The sequence below is a fragment of the Takifugu rubripes genome, chromosome 14 (assembly GCF_901000725.2).
Source record: "Takifugu rubripes chromosome 14, fTakRub1.2, whole genome shotgun sequence".
In the NCBI taxonomy this organism is placed as follows: domain Eukaryota; kingdom Metazoa; phylum Chordata; class Actinopteri; order Tetraodontiformes; family Tetraodontidae; genus Takifugu; species Takifugu rubripes.
Window position 1 is genome coordinate 1,859,447 of NC_042298.1, and position 25,949 is coordinate 1,885,395.

The following is a 25,949-nucleotide window of genomic DNA, read 5'->3' on the forward strand; positions in this document are numbered from 1 at the left end:
GGAAGACGACTTCTTTCACAAATTAACTCAGGGCCGTGTCTGAAAACACGCACACATCCCCTGTTACCTCCTCCCTCCAGTGGGAGATGGCTTGAGTGCACCACTTATTGTGCCCTTAATTCCTAACTTAATTATTAATAAATAATCAGTGTCCACTTCTCATGTGCAGCCACAAAGGATGATGGGATTGGTTGCATTGTTAGGGAGCATTGGTGGTACGCTGTTTTTCACAATGCATTGTGGGAAGCACTGAATCCAATTTATAGGCTACAAGGATCCACTGTTAACAGTCAGACAACCCTATAGAACGGCTTAAACCCTAATGAGTGCACTATATAGGGTATAGTGGGTGACACATTGTTGGATCCCAGTTAAACCCAGCGTCTATTTGGTATGACAGAACATCCAACTGCCTGCTAGGACTAGGTTGAGAACCCCTGAGCTACACCATGATTCTGTGACTGACTTTTGAAAGAATTTTTTTGAGCTTAGTAGAATGGGAGGAATTTTAATTTTAAAAGAAAATTGTGCTCACACGTGTGTATATGTTTTTGTTTGTGCAGGTCTCGTAAAGCCACATTAAGGAACAAAAATAAGAAATATGATTCTGCAATCACCATCCCTGAAATGTTTGGGATGTATCTGTACATTCAGACGCAATTTAAAGTTGTGTAAAACTACAGAATGAATAGTCTATAGGAGAAAAGTATGCTGCTCAAAGAAAAGCAATATGAGATGGAAATTGTGCTTTTCCTTCTAAAACTATGTAAAAATACATATCTAGTATGTCCATCTGGTTGTATTGAACAGGCATCAAGCATTTATTTTGGTGGAAAAGGTTTGTATAGACAAGAAAAAGAAAAATGTTGGTTTCTTCTTCCCTCTCCTGTTGGCAGCTGGGAAAGTTGAATCGTGTGTCTTCACAGTGACGCGTCCAGCAGCAGTTATGCAGGGTTGGTCCATCCAGGCAGGACAAACCAGAGTGTTTTATTGACAGACTCGCTGATTGGTCCTCAGGGAGAGAAGCTGTTATGGTGGAAGGCAGGGCTGGGCTGCATTTTCAAGGCTCTAGGGATTTAACATTGCAGAGAAGACTTTAATGTCTCTACTGGGACTTTGGGGGTTTCTGAATGAATAGTGACCCCAGTCACTAAAATTAGTGGCCGGGTGAGACATCACCCATGGGACAGTCGTGTCTACCATAGTCATAGGCATGCAGAAAATGAATATGCTGATGCGGTTTAAGAAGAAATAAGTATGCTAATAACTATGTTAATGCGCGCTTTATTCCACGAAACCTGCTTGTCACTGAAGAGATTTGAACAAATCATTATAGCCATGGATTATATTTTAAGGCTATAAAACATCTTTGTTCCAAGTTAAGGCACTCTTCTTAAGTAAATTGATGTTTTTCAATATTAGAATGTTCAAATTTAATGAGTCCAAGCAGGTATTTATACCCTCAGAGCTCCCCAAACTGTGTCGTAAATTGTGATAAATTAAGGATGAAAGGGATCGTGTGCCTTAAATATCAGGAGATCAGCATCTTAAAATAATAATGCATCTTCTATGAACCCGTTCTTTGTACCCAGAACACAGTTATTTGATATTCTGGTAACAGACTCTCTAGCAAAATGAAAAGAAGGGGCAGGGGGCACCCCTGGAGAGTTCCTCAGTCAAAATCAAAAGCTTTATAATGTTCTCTTTTCTTCCTGCTCTTCCTTTTTTCACAACTGAACGCTTAAAAGGAAAAAAGTGTGACTGAATATATTAAGAATTCGCCAAAATTTGACTCTCCCTTTCAAGAAGTTGATTCGCTCCATTGTACGACAGTCAACCATTTCGAATTATGGACGAAGGAATTTAAGAACAAAGCGGTCTTCAGACAACAGCGAGTGGAAGTGAAAACACAGTAGCAGTATTGTTGCTGTACACACATACATACGTTAGAGTTTCCCTGCAGGATAACCTGTTTTTGCATAATCACACGTGTTTAGATTTATTGATCACAACCCCTGATGGACTAAAGTATCTGTTTTTGTATCTTTCCCTGCAATCACTGCCATCATTTTTAGGTTTCAATCACTTAAAGCCCCTTCAGTTGTTGTAATTCTTGTTTTTGTGGCATTTCAGTTCAAGCTGCTGATTTGTTCTTTTTCAAAATGATTTTATTTCATTCTGAAGCAGTCACACTAAATACTTTCAGAATAAATCAAGAATGGGGCACCTCCGTATGGGGCAGCTTAAGGGACATTTAAATCCATTCTTGCGTGTTCTCCTCCCCAACATAAAAAAGAGACTGATCACAATGTGAAATATGGTCAGAAAAATCTGGTTTTGGACTGTTGATTGTTCTTATTCCATGAACAGTCAAATATCAGCACAATAAACATATTTGAAGATGTCACATCAGATATAATTTTAAAATTGTATTCCCTCTGAAAAGAAAAATAGTCCTTGGAAGAGTAAGGCTACTAAAACCAAACTAAAGCGGAAGGTCATCCTCTAGTCAGCCAAAAAGGATATTTTATTTATTTTTAAAATGGAAATTGGTTAAAAGGTAATAGAAACTAAAGTGGAGTACAAACTTTAGCTCGTACAAACCTCAAAACGACTCCATTCATTAAACGCAGCATCAAATAAAATGATTAGTTTAGACCCTGAACGTCATTGGTTTGATTGATTGTGTTTGAAAATTAACTCGAGCCCAAATGTGGTGACTCTGAGGAGTAGCTCGACACTGTGGAGGTTAATCAGGTCCAAAGAAAGGAAAACAGGTGAACTGAACTTCTGTTGCTGGTTTTCGAACACCTCACTGTACCCACTGAGCAGACTTAACCCACGGAACTTGGCTCTGATGTTCTCTAAGTCTAAATGCATCAATGTTGAAGGTTTTAACGATTTAAAACTGCCAGACTCACCTCAGCAGCAGTGGAAATCTCTGAAAGCTTGTGAAGATGGAAGTGGTTGAGAATAATGAGCAGGACCTCAATCCTATGCATTTTGGATGGAGAGCAGAGCGAGGAGCCGAGGATGGAGCAGACCTCTAGAAGGGATAAAAAGACACATTACACTGCTTTTATTGCCTTCACTTTCTTTTTTATCAAGATTTAAGAGGACTTTTCAACCCACAGGCTGATGGACTCTATAGTCACAGCTCGATTAGATAGAGCTCCACTTCCCCAAATTCCAAGTCATGATATGCATCTAGATCAGGGTGAGACTGCATTCACCAAGGAAATGTTTCCCGTCTGAGAGCAGAGGGAAAGCCCTCATATTTGGTCTGATCTCTGGAGTTCGACAGTCTAATATTTGTTCGTAATCCCTTTCCAAAGTGAATTAGGATTGGAGCACATTACCATAACTTGTAACTTTATCATCACAATGTTATTTTATGATGAGTTGAAAATTCTTTAATGAAGCTTAAAATAAATGCATTAACCCTTGTGTGGTGCTCAGGCCCGTTGGACCCAATTTCATTTTTAATCAAAAGAGAAATTATACACTTAATTGTTTTTTTTTTAAGGGAGACTCGTTGGCCTTGGCTCATGCTCTTTGAAGAACATATATCAGATCATATGTTTAACTACCACACATCCTACACCCCCCCTACTTATTTATATTGTGTGTGTGTGTGTGTTTGTGTGTGTGTGTGTGTGTGTGTGTGTGTGTGTGTGTGTGTGTGTGTGTGTGTGTGTACAACCCCAGTCGTGATTTGGGGGTTTGATACAATAAAGCTTTGCCAGTGTATTCCCCATCACAGTGAACCTTGATGGCTAAAAGATTCTCTGCTGGAAGAACCTCGCAATTGATTTTGGTGGAAAAAGAAGCTTTTGATGATGTGCAAGAAATTTCAGAGTATGATGTGCAGTCAGAGTTGGAATTGCTTTGAGGAAGAGCATGAGACTGAGCATTCGCTAATTTCAAAACAGCAGGGGGCCACTGGACCGGCCTATCAGCACCCAGGTCCAGAAGCAGCCTATCCGCAGTCAGAAAGTGAAGAAATGTTGATGTTAAAAAAATAATGAAGCTAAATTTTCCTTTTGCTTTAGAAATGACCTGCCCAGCATGGCTGTCAGTGTGAGAAGGGAACCAGGGCCAACATGGACATTATGTTTTTATTCTGGATCTCAGTATTTTAGGCACTGGTGACACCTCAGAGACTGATGCACCGCCCACCTGACCACCAAAAAACCATCTGCAGCCAGCAGCAACAAAGAGAGCAGTTGAAAAGCGTTTGGACCCATGATGGTCTGACAGACACAGACACATGTGCAGAACTCAGATTCACCAGATTCTCCTCTGATCTGCGGAACCAGTGTGGAAATGTGTGCATGGAAATGTGTGATTTCGAAATTGTGTAGTATTTCTGTTTGTTTTTGGTCATTTGTCTGTTTCTTTTTTTTCCCCCAACTATGAACTAAATGAGTGTTTCGAATAAGAGTTTGAAATGAACTGAATGACATGCATAGATCAAGTGCAAAATGTGTACACATGCATTACATGCAACACACAAGCAGTAAAACTGTAGCCTCATGAGCTGAACAGGCTGGCAACATATTAAATGTGTCCAGACCGGTCGCACCGGTCGGCTCGGGTTGTGTAAACACCAAATGAAGAAATGTGTGTGTGTGTGTGTTTGTGTGTGTGTGTGTGGCTGTGTGTGTGTTGGTAAACTGCTTGGAATTGGGATAAAGTAAGCATCTTTCAAGTAGTGTAACACAAGCGTTAAAGGATGTTTATAGAGTTTAGAACCAGTGTTTAAATCAGAAGACTGGTAGTATTAATATAATTGACAAGCAAGTCTTACATTTCCAGGCTACTCCTGTAAGACAAAACCTGAAGAGTCGTGTAAATAATCCGCTATATAGATGTGTTTGGGGGTGAGAGGGACAGGACGCTTCTCCAAGCTGTTGTGGCTTGTCATCCAGTGTTGGCTTTGTAATGTGGCTTGGCTTGGGACATTAATCATTAAAGCCTCAAGGATGCATGACCCTGTGTGTGTGTGTGTGTGTGTGTGTGTGTGTGTGTGTGTGTGTGTGTGTGTGTGTGTGTGTGTGTGGGTGGGTGTGTGTTAGAGAGAGAGACAGAGTGAGAGAGACCTTGTGTCATGCATTATCTCATGGGAAATCTGAGCATTCATATCAGCACTGACTTCATTTTATATAGGTACAACACACGCACACACACACACACAAACACACACACACACACACACGGAGGTTATAAGGCAGGGGTAACCGCCTGGGCTGTGATCAGGTTTATGAGGAACCACTTGGGTTTAATATACCCACCATGCTGTGCTCATAACCCCCACTGATTCTATCTCCTGTAAAAGGTAAATAAGTGCAGGTTTTACATCCATAAAACACAATTATACCATTCAAAATTAGAAACCGAGCCCTGACCTTTTGCATTATTTATGTCACCACAATCCCTTTAAAACAACTCATTCCTAAACGTGGACCGCAAACATCTACATTATTTAAGCAACAGCCAGGGTATAAGGATCTGGGAGTGGGGGCTGTGGCAGCCTGGAGTCTATAGGAAATGTACAAAAGAAAGCATGTAAACTTTCCTATCTCTACATTATTAGCATCATCACATCCTTAGACCCTGTTTTTATGAGACTCTTGTATTAAAAAGTTGTATAAATTCAAGAATATAAATAAGGCCCTTCGGGGAAAATGTCAGTGTTTCATTTGAATTCATATTAGTCATAAAGTACTTTTTAGAATGTGTCAAAAAATCCTTTCCTGGAGGGAATAAAGGTTCTGATGTCAGCTCATACTATAAATTTGTTTATTTATACCTCATTTTGCGCAGGACCATGTTTTTTCCAGGTCATTTATTTTGTGGTTGCTCAGTTTTCCACATAATGACGTCTGTCTTTGTATAGAAGACTTTCAAAGGATGCCTTCCATATTCTATAGTGTGTTGATTATTTAATTAAGAATGCTGTTAATATCTAAAGCTGAACAAAACTAAAACTGATGCAGAATTGAGCTGGAGCTTTTGTTCATAGGCGCAAACACTCAGTGGCACCTCTCGATCTACATACAGGTCATATTTTTTTTTTTTTTAATCATCTAACATTTTGTTATGTCAAAGGCAATTTAAGATCTATGTGTGTGTGTGATTTACATTGTCATCATGTTCTTTGCTTTGATGCTTCCAGTTCAGCTCTGTGGGCTCTTCCATTTTTCTCAATCACCTTTGAGATATTTCGGCACCTTGAGCAGAGTCCACCCTCAGTAAACTCAGCTGTTGGAAATGAGTCGGACAGACACACACCTGTGACCAGACGTGAGGTGGCGGCAGCATCAGGGTGCTTTTTTTTTATCAGCTGGGATAGATAAACGAAAACTGGATTTAGAGCTCCCAGGACCTCGAGCTCCACTGAAGTTTTTCCTTCCATTACACTCCCAAGACAACGTTTCAATTCAGGTCAACATATCTTGATTTACAATCCAAATTGTCTCCTGACGCGTCACATACACCCAGAGCTTGACCCCCAGCATGCAACAGTGGCAAGGAGAGGCAGACAGAATGAGCAGGACCAGGCTCGCATGGAGGGATCCTCCTGCTGATGGTTGGCTGGGAAAACCACAGGAGTGATTGACAGGGGGGTACCACGCCTCCCTGATGACCTCTGAACTATAGTGGGATCCGTCCTTGATTGGTCAGAGTCAAATTCGCAGTGTGATTTTATGTGTTTAATCTCACATGGTGATTATTGTAAAGAAAAATAGTCATCAGGTGTTGTGATCCAGGCATTAGGGACAAATATCACTTCATCTGCTTGTAAATGGGCTTTAAAATGATATGTATCTGAGCTAACCAAAATATGAAATGCAGCCTAGCAACCTCACAGGTAGACTGCTGTGACAATGTGGTTTTAGTTGCACTCCTGTTTGCCTAAATCACCGACAGCTAAAGATCCACTGGGGAGAGATTTTGTAGTCAAGACCTCGCAGGGCTCGTTGGCTGCCTTTTTAAAGTAGAGGACTTCATCCAGAGTAATCCTTAATTAGGCCTGTGGCATTTTAGAGCACACTCACCTAGCCCTCCTACCAGTACACAGCAACACCTTAAATAGTATTGATCTGTGGCACTACAGGGAGCTGCTGCCTGTGCAAACGCATTGTGTGTGACTGTGTGTGTGTGGGGGGGGGGGGGGGGGGTGAGTGGGTGGGTGGGTGAGTGAGGAATACACACACTGAAAGGAATTTGAAAGCATGATTACAATCTTCTCACATTCAGTGACCCCTCTTCTGCATGCACAAATGCAGGGCAGCTCAGAATAATGATTGGCTAACTCATTTGAATCGAGCATCGGGACTGTACAGAATTGAAAGGTAACTTAATGGATTTTGAGTGGGATAGTGTGACAGATGGGTGTGAGATGTTTGTTTGCGAGTAGTTGCTGTGGGCGGACTGCCAACTCCTGAACCCTCATTTTCACACACTTGTCTACAGCAGCGCATAATGGGGCATGTGACACGACATGAACGCTGCATGCAAAGGGCTTTTGGATTGTCAAACAGTTGAATAACTGGGAATTGTGTCCAAAATGTTTTGACTAAACCAATAACCCTGCAGTCACAGCACCATGTGAGGAATTATGCAGGACTGACCTTTCGAACAATTGTTTTTGTGTGTTCAACAGTCGCACAAAAACAGCAACTGTGACATGTGTATTGATGATTTGTCATGTATTATTCATGATTAAATCATAAGCCGTATTATGAAGTCTTAGCCTAAAGAGCTTGTCACTTAATCACCAACATCTCTGCAGAAGTGGCCTCACTTTCATTAAAATGCGAGGACTTGATAAATCTCCTGGATGCTGATGCTTACACTCCGAAATAAAACCCTCCAAAATAAAACCGGGCATTTTTTTCTAATTCGGTCCTTTTTTTAATGCTAATTGCATGCTACACATTTTAATGCCTTCGCATGTCACTCACCCACGCTTTTTTCTCCCGCTTTGAAGAGGACTGTAGACAGGCAGGGGACACGCAGTCGATGCCATCGGAGCATGACCAGCCCCCCGCCATCCAAACACATCAGGTACCACCTGTGTGGCCTTGACATCAGTATATCACCAGGACCATGGAGGGTGCTAAAATCATGTGCCCAGGTTGATGTAGTATTCCCTCGTGTCTTTAACCGTCTGCTACAGTCCCTGAAAACTGCCAGCATCATCCCCGTGCCCAAATTCTCCGCCATCACAGCGTTGAGTGATTACCGTTGAGTGATTACCGGCCTGTAAAACTGACACTGGTGGCCATGAAACGTATGGAGAGACTGGAGCTACAGCTACAAGGTCCATGTTTTACCCAGCTGCGACCAAAGCCAGTTTACCTACAGGTCCAACAGAGCCACAGATGACGCTCTCCATCGCCGTTTACACCGCTCTCAGCCACAGAAAGCCCCTAAACATACATCAGGATGCTTTGTTGACTTCAGCCTTACATTTAGCACCAGCAGCCCAACAAACTGCAGACACTGCTACTTCTTGACTAACGGACCCCAGCACGTCAGGATGGGCACATCCTCCCCCGTCATCCTGTAGGCTGGTGTTCCTCAGAGCTGTGTCTCATACACACTGTACACTCCCAACTGCGTTGCCACCCACGGCTCCAACGCTGCGAAAAATTGCGAATGACTCAACCACCACGGGGCTGATTAACAATGATGAGGCATTATACAGAGAGGAGGTCAAAGCACTGCCGGCCTGGTGCAATAACAGCCACCTCAACCTCGAGGACAAAGACAAAAGAAGTCATCTTTGACACCGAGGGCCGTGCTGCACTCAGATCTAACAATCACTGGGGAAGAAGTAGAGCAGGTCACAAACTATAAGTTTCTTGGACTGCACATCTCAGAGGACCTGGACTGGACTGTTTACATAATTAAGAAGGTCCAGCAGCTTCTCTTTTTCTTGAGGACGCTGTGGAGGAACAAACTCTCTCCAGCCCTGCTGAAAAACTTCTACTCTTTCGCAGTAAAGAGTATCCTGACCAATGGCTGTATCGTCTGGTATGTCAGCAGCAGTGCACCCGAGAAGAAACGACTGCGGCGGGTCATTAAGACTGCTTGGCGGATCACTGGCTCCCCACTTCCAGGCCTAGAGGGGATCTGCTCCTCTGATGGGCCACAAAGAAGCAGGACGACCCCTCCCACACAAGACACTCTATTTTCACCAGCGATCCCTCTGGCAGGCTTGGAGTCATGGTGTTGTAGTAAAGCCTTTTAGCATCGGAGAAACAAGCAGTCACCAATTCAGGAAATGAAACTGATGCAAATGCTTTGGACGAAAGATCTATCACTGTAAACAAACTGACGTCGCTGGAAACGATCCGTCTCCACCATCGGGACAAAGCTTGGAAAGTATAAACCTGTTGGCATCCACGCAGAACAAAAGTGGGTCACCAACATCCTGTCATTACAATCTTGACAATGTTGACCCAGTAAATAGCTCACAGTATTTAATCATCAGACTTTGGGATCCTCACCAGAGGAGTTCTGTTGAATCCTTGTCTGTTCCAAGAGTTTAACTGTGTTACTGTGCGTGTGTGAGCTTTTAACATCATTCTCTAAACTTGAGTGAACTCAGTGAAACCTTGCTAACATTACGTGAAATACTTTAAAAGTGAGAGACAGCATAGTCCATATATACTTTAGCGCACACATACACACACGTTCACACACACTCAAACACTCACACATGCCTTAACAGCAGGATGGTCTTATGCTGCTTTAATCCTGTATCCATGGAGACCAATCTGTCCATTGCCCAGGGGAACAGAAAAGATCAGCCAGCATCTGTTTCACTGTACATCTCTGTGTCTACTTCTCCATCTACCCATCAGACCGTCTGTCCGTCAGTCTGTCTGGGCATGTTCCAAACTGTCAAGCTCCATTTTCATCAGCTGCCAACTCCATTTTTGTAATAGTAACTAGTGAAATCTTTAGATTAACAGCTGCCATTTCTCTCTGTGACATATGACAATAATTGATAGTATAATTACAGATTACCTGTTTACAGGTAATCGGTTTAAGTGATTCCTATGTAAACAAAGGTGTCAAAGCTGCAATAAAAATACAAAGACAACATCAGCTATGAGAATGCAAGTTGATAATCAGGACAAGGGAAGATTTAAAAAATCTTAATAAAAATGCCTTCAGGTCAAGATCAAATCTACAAAATAAGGTTTTCATTACTTAAATAGAATTTTTTTTAAAACCTACACACAAACATCCAATAGTAAATAATTCAAGTGAAGTCCAGCGAGCTGAGGTTAAACCCAATGTATAGAACATAAAGTTTGACTGCCCTCATTTCTGAAACTATGTGCGAGATTTTACTGATCTCTAATTATATTGAAGGTTCATTGGGGGACTGTCAGTGACAGAGTGTGATGACAGCATGGAGCATAGATGGGACGTGCCAATATTCTGACACAGTGTGACACAAGTAGTCTCACATTTTTTTAAAAAGATCAAAAAGAAATCCTGTCAAAGAAATAATGTATTCATTAAAGCCAGCCAGCAAAGTTAAGCACTGTTCATCTCCTTATCTGGCATTTTGGCATAGCAACATGTCCTTGTTACATTACTTTTGTACTTGCAGTTTTCTCTATGCATTTTTTTTTTTTAAATCAAAAGACAAATGAGGCAAATGGGAGACTTATCCAGTACAGAAATTGTGTGTTACCTCAATAAAATCAAGATAAAATACATACAGGATGTATGTTTTATTATCAGCTGTAGCTGTCTTTATTCCGCATTAATCAAAATAAAGGTCCTACAATAGTAAAGTGAACACATGAATGCGTGCAACAATTGGCTGGATGTCTGAATTTAGTTGCTCAAAACGAATGGAGAGAATATATAAATATTCAGATAGATGGATAGATGGTCAGGTTCGAAACAGGAAGTAGTCAAGGTGCAGCTTTGGTTCTAAACTTTTTGTGAGATCCAACCATCTCTAAGGAAGCAGCACAAACAGTTAAGAGGGAAAAATGTGTCTTTGACTCCTGGGGAGTTAGCAGCACGTCCTCAGCAGATGGAGAAGCACTTTATTGGGCTCAACTCTAGAGTTGAGATTGGCCACCTGTTGAGCAGGTGCCCACATCCCGAGGATGTTGGTTTGTATTTTACTCAGTTTGATTGTATATTCCTGACATAACGATCATCGCGATTATCTCTCAGGTAATACCGCGATGCTGGTAGCTTCCTCCACCAGGACACTGTCTGAATCTGAAGGGAGAGCTTTTCCGAGCTCACTTTTGATGGAACATTTACCATCAGTGAATCCATCCTCACTTACTTCATCACCATCTGGTAACTGCCGCCTCTGCCAAGGACAGGGGCAGACTGCAGTGTCGGCTAAAAGATGATTGGCTGCAATCTGCTCATGCCTTCAGGGGTTACACAACTCCACAGTTCCACAGACGGTTCACTCCATAAACAATTGGTTCCTCCCATCTGTGGATGCCCTAATCATCAGCTGGTTGGGAAAGCCTCACTGACATGCTCCCCTCAGATACTAACATCTGTTTTCATGAATTCTATCACCCATTTGGGCAATCTTCTTTTTTAAATCATTCTTATGGAGTCATAGATTATAGGGGGACACTCACAGATGCCCCGTCCACACTTCACAAAAATAGCGAGTCGTCCCAGGTCGATGTGGGTTGTTTCGGTCACTCGTGGGTCCCCTGTAATAGGAAATCCATCCCTCCCATTAAGTGACGTCGATGTTCCTGCCTGTGAGTGTGTCTGATGTAGTCCTGTCCACAGAGGCTGAACTCCGAAGGACAGAGATTTTTGCCCCGTTTCATTTAATCGACAAAATTAAATGCGTAGCTCCACGATCTTTAATTAAAGCGAATATGCGACGTACATCGCGCTCAGGAAATCCCACCGATCAGGACTGTTTATATCCAGCTTGTGTTGAGATATGCCAGCTTTTTATCAATCACTACAGTGAACTTCCCCGTTGATGATCACTCGATCCACAAGCTGCTCAGCTTCAGCAGAGCAGAAGAGATTTGGAGGAAGGTTTTGGCCTTCACAGTCACAGTAACAGTTATTTATGGTGATATTAACAGCCTGGGACGCACTGAGTAGCCTTATAATGAACTTATGAAATATAGGGTCCCTCAGCACTGACTAAACCTCCTGTCCATCTCCAGCCCTTCCAAAGACACAAGGTGTGCGTGAGATGAGCTGTTTTTAAAATGTAGATTGAATTAGCCACTGTGAGGACAGTATTCATCTTTTCTTCAGCAAGATCCATTTTAACCTCCTGCTGATAACTAAATGAATCAGATGCAACATATTTTTACCTGTGCTGATCTCGGTAAAGCCTTCTCTTGGCCATCACTTGCTAATACTTTCAGTTCAGCCTGTTAAAAATGTTACCTTTATACATATGGACGCTTTTGGTGTCTGTAATGAAATAACGGGTGAGTTCATGCGGTGAATCTTTTAACGACTGCATTTATAAGCTGCTTCCATCTTTGTGCAACATCATGTGATGTTCCATGTCAGGCAGAAAATTGGTGGAACTGCCCTCCCACTTCCTCCAGTGCAGGAAGGGATGTGTTCTGCCACGCTATTCACAAAACAACCGCCTTTTTTTACTCAAATGATTGTGTAAATGCAAGAAAGCCATATTGCAAATGTGTGCATAAGCAGCGGTGGACCATTTGCATATAAATGTGTTCCTCTGGGTCTATTGTATTGTGTGCTGGTGGTGAAACTTGTGGAGACTTGATATGCATGTCAGGCAGACTGAGAGATGATGGGATTCTTTGTAGATTTTGTGTGAGTTGCAGCTTGATCAGTGACGTGCAAAAGCAGCAGACAGCATGTGTATGGACCTGACTATTATCCCGCTCCCTGTGGTTTCAATTATTATGATTAGAATTTAAATCTTTATGAACATTGGGATCCTGCATTTTGTGAAGCCTTTTTAAGTTGCTTTTAATGGTCACCAGTCGGTCCAGTGGGTTAGTCGGTGAATGTAAAATAAATACGTTTGACACCAGCTTAACAGAACTATGGAGCTCACCGGACTGCTGTCATCTGTAATCTTACAGTACTGTTATTTGAATATGTGTCTGATGTATATTGTCTGATTTAAATAATTGTATGTTTGGTAAAATTTCTGAGGAAGTAAAGTGAGGCCAAATGAAAGAAACGGCATGTGAAAAGAGGAGCATTATTTCAAGGGAAATCATGCCTTTCGCTTTTGTTTTCATGTCAGGTAAATACTGCAAATACAGCTTTCACTTTAGTCTAGAAGCTGAGCTGGGAAACAGATAAATGTGACTGACCTTTGTGTGGCATGAAGCCTGCTGTAGGGCATCGTTTTGAAAGACTGAGCCTTACGTTGCGCGGTAAAGGGCCTGACCCAACTAATTGCCGCTTGCAGCTATATTTAACAAGTAGAAGTCTGACGAGTGAGTTTTAAGGGAATATTATAAAGTGTGAGCTGTTTGACCCTCTTTTAATGAATTCAAAACAAAGCGGCAATAACCCCTTGAAGGCATTTGATAACCTGGGAATCCCAGAATTACTTAGAATTCATGACTCACCACTGATCTGTAAATCACTGGTCAACAGATGGGCACATATAAGCTCATATGAAAGCATGCTGATAATAACAATAGAGAACTACTAATGGAGACCTGCTACCTGACAACTGAAACTATGCACAGAGGAGGAAGAAAAAGAGGGTTCTTTTAAAAAGTACCAGTCTTGTAAAGTACTATGACCACTATCAGAATGAGTTATCCCGTGGGCTGAATTAGGATGGCACATTTTTAATATTATTACATTTATACAAATATTTTGAGCTAATTAAAACTAATGTTTAACTGCTCCAAAGATTAAGTACATTATGACACATCTACTTTGTGGAAAAAACATGTCATTTAATAGAGAAAAAACAGGCTTTCCAAATAAATTAGATTTGTTTTCAATGGGCATTAATAAATAAAAGAAATAATCCAGCAAACACACATAGGTTTAAATGAATGGTAAAATCAGCAGTCTGGGATAGACAAAAAGGGCTCTGGGATATTTGTGTCTCGAGCTGAGGGTCATAGTTATGTCTCAAGTCCATATAAATGTTTTAACATACAAATGTATTTATGTGTACTTACAGTACTGCAATTTGAAATCATTGCACTTGAAATTAAATAAGAAACATCTTTCCAGTTCATGGAGGTGTTGAGTTTTAACTTGTACTAAAACAGCAATACGCCACATGGATTTATTGATTATTTAAATTCCCTTTCATGCTGAGGGGATTGGGTTTTTTCTTCACTTAGCCCAGATGCTATCCCATGATATCAGACAGCACAAACACATCGAATCACCAAAATCCATCCCCGTAATCATTAAAATGCATTTTCAACAACCAGATGCTAAACATTACTTACCCCGGCACGGGCACTCATATAGAGACTCCCACTGACATGTTTACTGGGGTTAGAAGTTGAACTAAAGGTCAAATCTAGAAAAAACACAAAACAGCATGTCAGCAGAAACTGTTGAGCCATCTGTGTCAGGGAGAGTGGACATTGCTCACTATAGGTCAGATCAGAATGCTTGGAGCAGGAATTGATGTAAGATGAAACTGCAAGACAGCAAATATGAAGTGAACATATAAAAGTAGGTGGCACTTTTCACCTTACCCTAATTAAGTGGTACTTCTTGTACTTGTACAAGGACTTGTGCAACAAAGTGCACAGAAGTAAATATACTCAATACTAGATGCTCAAAACTAGACAGGAAAAGATTCTGCCTGAATTCTAAATAAATAATTTTTGAGATTAGTGAGGTTAATTTGATTCCAGTTATTGATGCCTTCGGGTCTCGCATGGAATGAGGAAGATGTCCACAGTTCAGCGCTGGAAGACATAGACTAATTCCAAAGTTATCAGTGCTACATGAGGATCTTATGTGATATTTGGATGTAGGATTTGTAAATAAACTACAAACCTAAGGAAAGCATTGTAAAATACCTGATAATACTGACTAAACATAGAATTAGGACTGGAACTAACCAATGTCCAAGCACAGTTTTCTCCTCTGGTTACAGTTTATGGTACTGTGGAGTTAAATTAGGCTGTTGTCACCACGCCCTGATAAATTCCTCAGTAGCTTTGACTCATCGGTTCATGCATCTTTACAATAAAACCAAAAAATGTTAAAAGTTGATATTGTGTGGTTGGTGTGCCTGTTTTTAACCATGCCAGGATCGTGGATGATGTGTGTCTGTGCGTGACACAGTTTATAAAACTATGTTTAATCCACTTTAAGGGAGACAAGATTCAATTTTTTGACCACATTATCCCTCTCAAGGTTAGAGGGACGGTGTTGGAGCCAGTCCCAGTTGCATATGCGTGAAGGCAGGTAAACTGCCAGCTAATTCCGGGCTCTATGTAAGTATTTATGGGTTCGGTAACATGCTGATGGGTTCAGCACGCTGAAGGTCCCCTGGCATCGCATCCTGCTACCAGAAAGCCTCCCAAGTTTTGTCTGTGACGGGACATGAACCAACAACCCTCCGCTTTTCCGTTTTTCAGTAAAGTTTGGTCAGGATCCCACAGTCTCAGAGCCTCTCTACACTGACCCAATTTATGGTTGAAGGCCGGATGTCTGATTCCCTCCTCCTGAAATCAACTATCAGCTCTTTGGTCTTGAGGGTGTTGGAGATGAGAATGCTTGAGGAGCACCATGCTGACAGCTTTTCCACCTCCTCCCTGTATGCAGTCTTATCCCCTCCAGAGATGAGTCCTGCAACGACGAGGTCATCCGAGACCTTAATGATTGCGTTGTTCGGGAGGGTGTGGGTGCAGCCCTCACCAGGGCTGAGGAAAGATGACGCTCGCCCTCTGCGAACAGTCTGTCAGGAAGTTGCAAATCCAGGTGCAAATTTGTTATGAGAGCTCCAAGTCCAGCAGTGACCATTATGTTTTGGTATGATGGTAATAAAGGTAGAGCTAAAGTCTACAAAGATCAGCCAGGCTCAGCTTCCCAGCTGTGGTGTGAGCTGCAGCAGAGGTATCTTCTGTAGACATGTGTGCCCTGTATCCATTGGTCAGATCCTGGTCAGACATGTTTTCTACCTCCACGGCTTACCGAGGAATTTTGTGTCTGACCAGGGGCCACAGTTCACATCATTTCAGGTTTGGAGAGAACCTCAGTTAGTCGCTCTTCTGGTTACCATCCACAGTCCAACAGCCAAGGGAAGAGAACAAACCAGACTTTGGAGAGTGTCCTCCAATGTGTTACTACATCACAGTTAATATGCTGCTGGAATTTAGGGAGCACTGTCTACAAGTCAGTATGGTTCATGTCACCTCGTTATAACATCAACTGCTTTTGAATGGGTGTTCTGTTGAAGGCTGAAGGTGTTGTGCAAGTAGCTGAGGGCTGCATTTGCATAGCATCCGGTGGGATACATACGGTAGCCATAATGACAACAGTAAACTCTGATGGAAGATACTGTATATGGGTCTGCCTTCAACAGCCACGTACTCCAGGTCTGGGAACCAGATGGTCGTCGTAGTGGTGCACCAGTTTTTATACACATAAATACATGGAGGGGGCTGTAGATAGATCTCAGGTAGGCAGACAGACGGACAGAAACATCGATCCCCAGAAAAGCTCCTCACACTATTGTTCAAAGATACAGGGCATATTTTAACAGGTGAGCTAAGGTGTTGCACATCTTTCTCCTCCTCGGGAAAAAAGCGATGAACTGAATTAGACACTGTTTTCCTATTGTTGAAATGAAAGGCTCTCCGAACAAAGGTTTTTATTTTATTACTGCCATACTGTGTCTGCATCAACTGCTGGAACAATGGGATCTTTTCATGTAATGTGTAATGGAGGCGCTACATTCCAAGCATCCAACTGTAACGAGATTATATTTACTTCACAACTACTTTACAACAGTATTTTAATATATTTTATTTTTACCCTTAATATACTGATGCATTCAACGAATCATTCTGTATGCCTTTTTGCCCCTGGTGCAGGCATTTTATCTGTGGTAGTGGGCGCATATGTTGCATGCACGTGCGTGCGCATGGTCTCTATTGAGCTGCCAGAACATTTGGCCTCATTCTCAAAGCCAGGCAACCATATGTTGATTGGAAAACAGAGAGGAAAAAGACATCAGCTCAGAAAGAAATATACCAAATTACTGAAGAAATTGGTTAAAGGCTCGGTCGTTCGTGCATTAATATTCATTTCAAAGATAGCGAGTTGACCCAGCTGAAGCCTGCACAAGTCATTTTGCTAGTGTTTTGCAGAAACAAACTTTATGTCTGACAGGGAGATAGATGTTCTCAGCTTGGATTCACACAGAGATAAAGGAAACAGGAGGGGGTCGTTTAGTGGGCTTCATATTATTGTGGTCAGGAATATCAGAGTGTGTGTCGATGTACGGCACAGTGTGAATATGAAGTAATGAGGCATGTTGGCCCCAGGAGAGGCTCTACCAGTCTGTGATATGTTTTGCTCCTACAAAGGACCCTCAGCAGGACAAATATTCTGTTAATCAGACTCTGACTTCACTAGGGAGTGTCCACATGTCTTCTCTGAGACAACCAAATTTTTCTACATTCTTGTCTTTATGTGCCTTACATGACTCTGTCATTACAATTCTTATTTGTGGTTATTTTCTGTAATTTACTGTAATTTTCTCAAATGTACATCTTCAATGTATGTTCACTAAGAAACCTCCGGACGAGCCTCCAGAAAGGAACCGATCCCTTAACCAGCACAACAAGTTACTGGCATTTGTATAGAGCAAAGCCTCAACAGAGCACACATCATTTAAACGAATCAATAATTGCATTTACATTTTGAAATAGGGTCAGATAATGAATAACATGGATCCTAAAAAGATTTTAAAAAAGAATAACAAAAGCAAGAGGTAAAAATGTAACTGATTTTAGAACCATTGATGATGAATAATTACTCACAATAAGGGGCCAAGTGTTTTTTATTAATGTCGTTCATCATAAAGATTGCTAACACATCACAGTTATCTGTATCATTTAATTCTACATTACAACATTTCATTTGCGCTGATTTAAGGGTGACACAAGTCTAGTGTGGTGTTGCGCAAACAACTCCTGTACATCACCAAGACCGGAGATCTGATGAGGATGGAGGAAGTGGTTTGTATTCTGGATGTAAACGGCCTGTGGAGAGGTTGGGTGAATTTAAGCTCCTGGACGATGACCTCTCATGGAAGATCTGCACCAAAGCAGCTGGTTGGGAAGCACAGCAGGGTTTCCACTTCCTCTGGATCCTCAGGAAGAGTCAGCTTACTTAAATTTTTTTTGCTACCATTTACATTATCTGTTGGTTTTCAATGAAGCACAGGAGAATAAAAAGTCTGTCCACCACAGTTTCTTTTTCAAATTGTATTTAACAAATAAAAGAAAGAGAAAAAAAAGATGTAAGTCATCACACCGGTGAGGTCAACTCAAATCGTTTTGCTTTGTCCGATCATACTCCTCAGCTCCTTCATTCCATTTTTCCCTCCACCGCCATTCACACATACACACATGGCCTACTTCCAGAACCTTCCCAAAGTGACAGGCCCACATAGTGTAACCAAATAAGTATAACAGAACTTAAATATTTAAAAAAACAAAATCATGAAATTAACACAAAATCCCAAATACAATTACCATGAATCTGAATGGCCGTGGTGTAGTGTCACGGCCTGGCTGTTTTAGCCATGACGAAGGAGGGAGACGCACTGTGGTCCCAAATAGAAGAGAAGAGAGAGAGAGAACAATCACTAGCCTGGTTTTGATAACCTGCTGAGCACTGGGCCCAGGTGTCACCAGCAGGCCTTGATCAGCGTGACTAGCTATTAGCACAACCCCCACCACTGGGGTCACCCCATGGCGTGGAACAGGTGTCAGACCTTGCATCCTCCATCTCTGTATTAGGTGAGAACAATGAGACTGACTCCACAGCGAACAACTGCTTGGCACCCATGTCACGCAAATCCTTTATCGGCACATGTCCCTTCCTGCCATCTAAAGACACATCTGCATCAGAGATAAAAGGTTCAAAACCATTATCAATACCCAGATCAGCACGCACAGGTTTTAACCTTGGGACATTGGAACAAGTAAGAGCAGGTGAGAACGATTTATACTTATTTCTGGACCTCCAAAGCCCGGCGCCTCAGCAATAATTACACACTCTGCCTCCCTCATCTTTGCCCCAGGAGGCTTTAAAGGTGTACGCAATTGGCTAGATGTTGATAGCTGTGCACTATAAGTTACCATAGTTACTTCCCACATCACTCCCCCGAAAACACCTACCCCAGATTGTAAGAACAAAATCGTTAGCAACCTCCACTACTTTAAGCCCAGTAGTTGCTTTCTGTTCACTCACATAATGAAAGTCACAATCCGCTGAGGACTGGAATTCTGAAGCTGTTTGAGTACAACGGATTCACAAAGGCTCTCAGAATAATCAACATTAACAAGAGAACGCCAAAGGTTAAGGTGGGACAGCTCATGTGCTTTTATTTCTCGCTTTTTCCCATTTCCCAAATTTTGCCGCTGCGCTTCATATGCTTTAAAAACAGCAGATTTTACCTTTGAATAATCCAAACAATCAGTGGCACTTACTGTGGAGTAGGCCTCCTGGGCCCTCTCTGGCAGGAGGCTCCTGAGCATTAATGTTCTATCCACATCCAGCAACCGCTTTGAATCTGTAATGTGCTTGAACAAAGTAAAAAAAAAAAAAAAGTATCGGGGTCCTTCTCATTAAATCTAGGCATCAACCTTAAATTGGTACTAGTGTTGTTTTGATACCAGCCTTTTTAAACGTTTCAGATCGGATCTAACACACTCAATATTGTTCTTAAACAACAGAACGGAAATACAGCAGCTAGGGGATGTTTGTCATGCTATTTTAAGGCTTACTTAAAAACTAACCTTAAAAATGGCAAATGGTTCAAATACTCAAACTGGTGAGATCTGGCAACTACCTGCCTCGTTCTTGAATAAAAGTGTATCAAGGAACAACTTGGATGAGGTCTTTTTTTCATGTCATTCGTCTGGTAAATGTAGCTGCTTTGGTATTAACAACTTGATGGTAGGCCTACTTGAAGAGGGCACTGCAAGAGAAAAAAGAAGGATTGGGACAACCCCCATTTGTACCAAAATCCAAAAAATACAGCCTCTCTTCATGTGACCTTAAGCTACTGGCCCATGACCCACAAGCTTTTCGTCCCACCTAACCAAAACTTACCGAGAATTCAGCTCATCTTCATACTTGTTGCCGTGGGAAATTCTCCAAGAGAAACACAGCAAGTCTAGGCAGCAACCTGCATGCAGGCAACCCCAGAATACCCCGAGGATGTGCCTCCGAGACAAATGCCTGAAGACAATTGACACTATGTTGCTGCAACACTACAGAAAAAAACATTGACGTAAGGGAAAACGCCATTAGCCTAACAAGGGAACCACCCTAAACAGCATCAGGGGGTAAAACTTATCTCTTCTTCAGAACTACCAACTCACATAACTGAGCAACAGAGGGGAAAAGGAAGAACCTTCCACTTTCATCACAGCCTGGCTTACAGCCACGACAAATAAGCTGATCACAATTACGAAAATATATATTCAACAGAAATAACCCATAAATCACAAATCAGGAGCGTGAATGTTAGCAGATACTGTATGTGGAGAGCGTTGGTTTTGTGGATGGAATATTAATTTGCTTAATGAATTTGAGGTCTGGACTCTGAGGGGGGCAAAGAACAAATGAACCTTCTTAATTCTGGCCCCTACAGTATATATGGGATAAATGTAATATGAAGTGGCACTTGGGAACATCACCATCAGCCTCTGCGATCGTGTGATGATGTTTGGATTGACATCCCCCGGAGTATGTGTTGACACCTACGGGGGTTTAGTCACCACAGCTCAAACTGTTTACGTCATTTAAATATTCTCACGTTATCAGTTTGGCGGTTTGTTTCTTGATGGACCGAACGATGAAATCAGAGAAGAGAATAAAATATCCCTAAACTGCTGTTTATGTTTTCAGGTTTTTTCTTTATCCCTAAAGGGTTTGTTGTTGTTTTTTTAGTTTGTCCTGACCTGGTTGGAGAGTCTAAGGTCAGGGGGGTCACAACTGTGTAGCTTGTAAAGCCCTCTGAGGCAAAGAGTGTTTGTGATTGTGGGCTCTAAACAAATTTGATTTTGATTTGATGTTTGGATTAAATTTAGTTCCAGGACTCCTTTGTAAAGGGGACTTTTACCCTCGCTGGGATTTATCTTGGTTAATTAAAGGATAAGGTGGTGCGAAGGTGAACAGCATCTGAAGTCAGATTAGCTGAAATGCTTTTTGTAAATGATGTGTTCTACTGCCTGTTGGGCAATGTAGTCAACATGTGAGGCAGATGCTAATCCAGGATGCTAATGAAGCACCCACATGCATGACAAACCTGACTTTCAAAGTACTGCCTACATGATTCTGATTTCTGTGCTGAAAGCAGAAAAACGAAGTGTTTTCCCCCACCGTATGGGCCTAGCAGGCTTCACTGATGCTTTCCACAAGTCAGGAACAGTTATGTGCAGGTTCAGACTGAACATGTTCCAAAGAACGGGGATCTGATTAGCACATGCTGTTCTGGGAGGGGATTCTGGGACTGAGACCATCGGGGCCTGCAGCCTCGCCCTGGTGTAGGTGACTGAACTCTCTTCCCACATTCCCAGTGGTGATGGTAATTGTGAGGACAGGGGAGCTGTGAGAGCCCCAATGTGTGGGAGCGAGCAAGACGGCTGGGAGGGGAAAAGATCAAGGGGATTAGGGGATGATGGTGGTGGGTGGAAGAGCTCAAAGAGAGTTGAAGTGGCACGAGCACTGGTCTTGGACAGAAAACGTTCCTCTTTTTTTTACACAGGCAGTTAAAGAGGAATCTGTTTTCTGTCTTGGCCCTGCTTTGTCCTGTACATCTGCCGTTCTCTCCCCTTTGTTGTTTCCTGTCATACTGTCAAATAGGTTGAAGATCATATTTTTTTCTATTTAAGCGGGTTTTAAACACAGTTTTCAATCAGTTGTTTGTTGTTGTTTTTTCCTCTTTTAGCTTCGATTGAAAGTAATGTGATGTTTAGCTTTCAGACATCCAACCGCAAGTAAATAACTTTATTAATGCACCTCTGCCAAGCTCGGATGTGACGTGTCACACAAAGAGTTTGCACTGAATAACTGCGTTGGCTGATGTAATTTAATGGTTTTGTTCTGATGGTTGACAGTGCAGCTTCTTCTCCGTGAGATAAATGACTGTGTTGACTGAGCCAACATAGTTCCAGCTCTGCCTCACTGCATTTATTTTGACAAGAGTTGACTAACGAAGCAGACATGTGCCCACAGCCTCTGGAACACGCATACCTCACTGTATAAAAGCTACCTATGTGCATCTAGAGGCATTGTCAAGAGTCTGATTTTGATCTGTTCTGGAATTTCTTCATTTTGAGCTCTTTCTTTTAAAGATTTCTGCATTTTAAAAAAAGAAAATAACTATGCATGTATTGGTGGCCTCACAAACACTTGCAGCATGCTGATTGAGAAGCACAGAGGTCTTTTTCACAGACCTGGATCCCCTCTACAGCTCAGTAAATCCTTCACTATTCCTAAGAGAAGCATTCATAATAAGAGGGATAGATGTGCACGAGCCTGTCCCCTCCATGCTGGGCTGCAGTATATAAATGACAGGGGCGCTTCTCATCCTGTAATGGGAGAGTCGGTGGCTGAAAGCTGATGGCGGGCCTGGTCATTTTTCACGCCTGCTCTGCTTCAACTCTGACATGATTGATGCCGCGACCTCCCTCTGCTCTGATTCACCACTCCAGCGGCTCTGGATTAAAATCCATCCTTGCTGACGTTTACATATTAAAATTGGTAGTTAGGGCAGTTTTCCATGTGGAAACAAAAGGGCCTACTCTGCAGCCGCCGTTATCGATCAACCTGACAATACATTTATGCTGAGTAGATCAGGACAAGAGGAGACATTTCTGTATGCCGAGGATTCTGCTGTCCATGTCTGTCACCAGATTCCAAACCGACGTGTTATATCACAGTTTATAACAACCACTTTACATGCAATTTCAGATCTCTAGTATTATTGAGATGTTTATTGTGTTATCGCCAAAAGCTTCATTAGTTTTCTCACCCTGGTATAGACTTGTAAAAACTTGGGAATAACCTTCTAAATAAGCTAATATTTTGCCTCTATGATGTCAGCATCATGAAATCAAGGGAGATTTTCATTGCTCATTCTGATTTTAAAATGACTTCAAAAAGACTTCAAAAGTCCTGAAATCCTTAAAACTTGTCACATTAAAAGAAACTGTTCCTTTACGCATAAAGGGAGGCTCCATACTGTACGTTTTTTTTTCATATGTTCTACCCCTCTAATTGACAATTACACAGAGAGCAGTATTGGCAACATTCTGTTCATTTAAAATGACTCAGTGTCCTTTATCCTTGTTCCCAACTTGCAAAGCATATTTGTTTTTAGTCTGACAGCAGCCAAGAAAGTGGTGTAACCCTTTAAAAGTCACCTCATTTTTTTGCCATTAGACTTGGATTGTGTCCTGTCCTCCTGTACATACATTAGACCTCTCAACAACCCTGATTAATTATGCTCTAAAGGATGATGTAGCTCTGTTAAAGCCTTGCAGCAGGGCCGCATCTGTGTCTCTGAGTGCACGCGCGTGTGTGTGTGTGTGTGTGTGTGTGTGTGTGTGTGTGTGTGTGTGTGTGTGTGTGTGTGTGTGTGTGTGTGTGTGTGCATTCATAGCCAAACTAATTATTAAAAATGTATGAAAATGCTTTATACTAGTCTACAGAACATACATTGATTTTCAGAAAAGTTTAAATGTTAATTGATTGACTGTCCATCAACACTTTATTATTCTAAATATAAAGTCCTGTTTAATGCAGCACTGACTACATGTAAAAACTGTATTGTGAATTCAAACACACAATTTCTGATCATTTATATACTCTTCTGACTCTTGTTTCATTGCTGAAGAATTTCCTGACTGTCTAAGAGAAATACATGGACATTTATTCAGAAAAGGGAAAAAGAAAAGAAATCTAATTACTGCGTCATGTACTGAACTGTGTGAGACTGATGAGATCTAACGTAGTAATCATGTCTGGGGGGTTTCCTACTGCTCTACAGTAAATACTCCTGATCACAGTGAGACTGAGGAGGAATCCAGCTGTAGTTAAACTCCAATTGACATGTGATCATTTATTTAAACTAATGCCAGCACAGCAGAATGAGACCGAAAATATGGCTTATTCTTATATATAATGTTTTCTACAAGAGCCTCTGATCTTTTGTGGGGTTGTTAGAATCACTTCACGTCTGCGTTTTTCAATTAAGAAAAATGTACATTTCAATGGATCATTGTTCATTATTGTAGTTAAAGAGTATTTACTGTGAGAATTTAAAGAAAAAGATGGACCTGTCATTAGCAGATGGAGAAGGGAGTCGAGTACTTGTTTCTTGGTTTGCCATTTTAATTGAATAAATTCCGAGCAACTGTTTTATCTGATGCACTTTGCTTCATTTCTAATTCCTGGAGTGTCCGAATCCATTTTCATCGTCTCTTTTGTTCCTGGAACACAGCAGGATACAGCTAACATGTCTGCACATCGCTTCCCGAAATCATGGCTGTGTGCTTGACTCAACACGCAATAACCAATCAGAAAAGTCAGCTCTGCTAACCCTGAGAACACGAACACCTGTGGAGCAGCGCGGCAGCAGAATGGCAGCAGCATAATTACCAGGAGATGGAAAACAAAGCTCCCTGGGCGAATTTGGCAAATTTGGAAGGAGCAACTTCTCAGGGTTTCCATGCACAAGCTGCAGCCTGTCAACGCTTCTCTTTCCCACTGAACCAGAGAAGAACGTCCTTCGTGATTTTCTTTCATTACTCGTGATGTTTCATTATGTGATGGTTTTTGGGTTTTTTTTTCACAGTCTCCAATGTTTTGATTTGATTTGTTGAATGTAGAGCCTGGGAGCTTGAGAGTGTTGAAAATCGGTTCCAATTTTCACACTGAGTGAAACCAACCATAATGCTCTCTTTGATGATGAAGTAATCCAGAAGGCAGGAAGTTTCCCTGCCTCTCTCGCACTGCTGATATCTATCCATTGTGGCTTCCATCAAAGCCTGCCTTCCTGGAGTTGTCAGCGTCATACGCTCCCTGATTATTTTAACCTTTAAAAATAACTCACTGCTACATCCTGTTTACTGTTTAAGATGGCGCTGCAAGTCTAGATTACAATACCAACCAGTTTTAATGAGCTGCTACGATGGCGCCCAGTCATCACAAAATGTTCCGAGATGTTTTGGGATGCAGTGAGCGTGGTCTTGATATTAATTACATATTACCAAAGCTTTGAATTTTAGGAGAAGGGCATTGTAGGAGGACCAGGGCAGATTCCTGCCAAGTCGAGAATTCTCGTGGGTCATTCCTTTTTTTCCACCCTCTCCGTGTCCTCTGCGGAGCATATTGCTGATATTTTCTATTCTGCCCATTTGTTAAAATGATTTCATGGGCATGGACCCAAATGTGTTGTAAGCTCATTATTCTCACCTGATTACAAAAATACCACATGATGTGTGCAATGGCTGATTTGATTGCCTCCAAAGCTTGTTGTATCTGGCTAACACGTTCCTGCAGCTCACGAAACATGAGAGACGATGCGTTGAGTGTCTGTGCCAGCTCATATTGTCGGGAAACAAAAGTGATTTATAGCTTTAGATGAGATGCTGTTTGCACCTTGATTAGTTCTGCGGGCTCTACATTGCTTTTGTCCCTCTTTTTTAATGCTTATATGTAATTTGAGT

The 25,949-nt window shown here is 41.7% G+C and overlaps 1 long non-coding RNA gene across 1 annotated transcript; it reads right to left on the bottom strand.

The window, feature by feature from the left end:
* Positions 1 to 815: 815 nt before the first annotated feature.
* LOC115252400 (uncharacterized) lies at positions 816 to 14,525 on the bottom strand. Its single transcript, XR_003890849.1, has 3 exons — positions 14,463 to 14,525; positions 2,922 to 3,046; positions 816 to 1,068 (listed from the first exon to the last, which is right to left on the bottom strand). It is a non-coding gene; the product is annotated as an uncharacterized lncRNA (long non-coding RNA).
* Between the last annotated feature and the right edge of the window lie 11,424 nt (positions 14,526 to 25,949).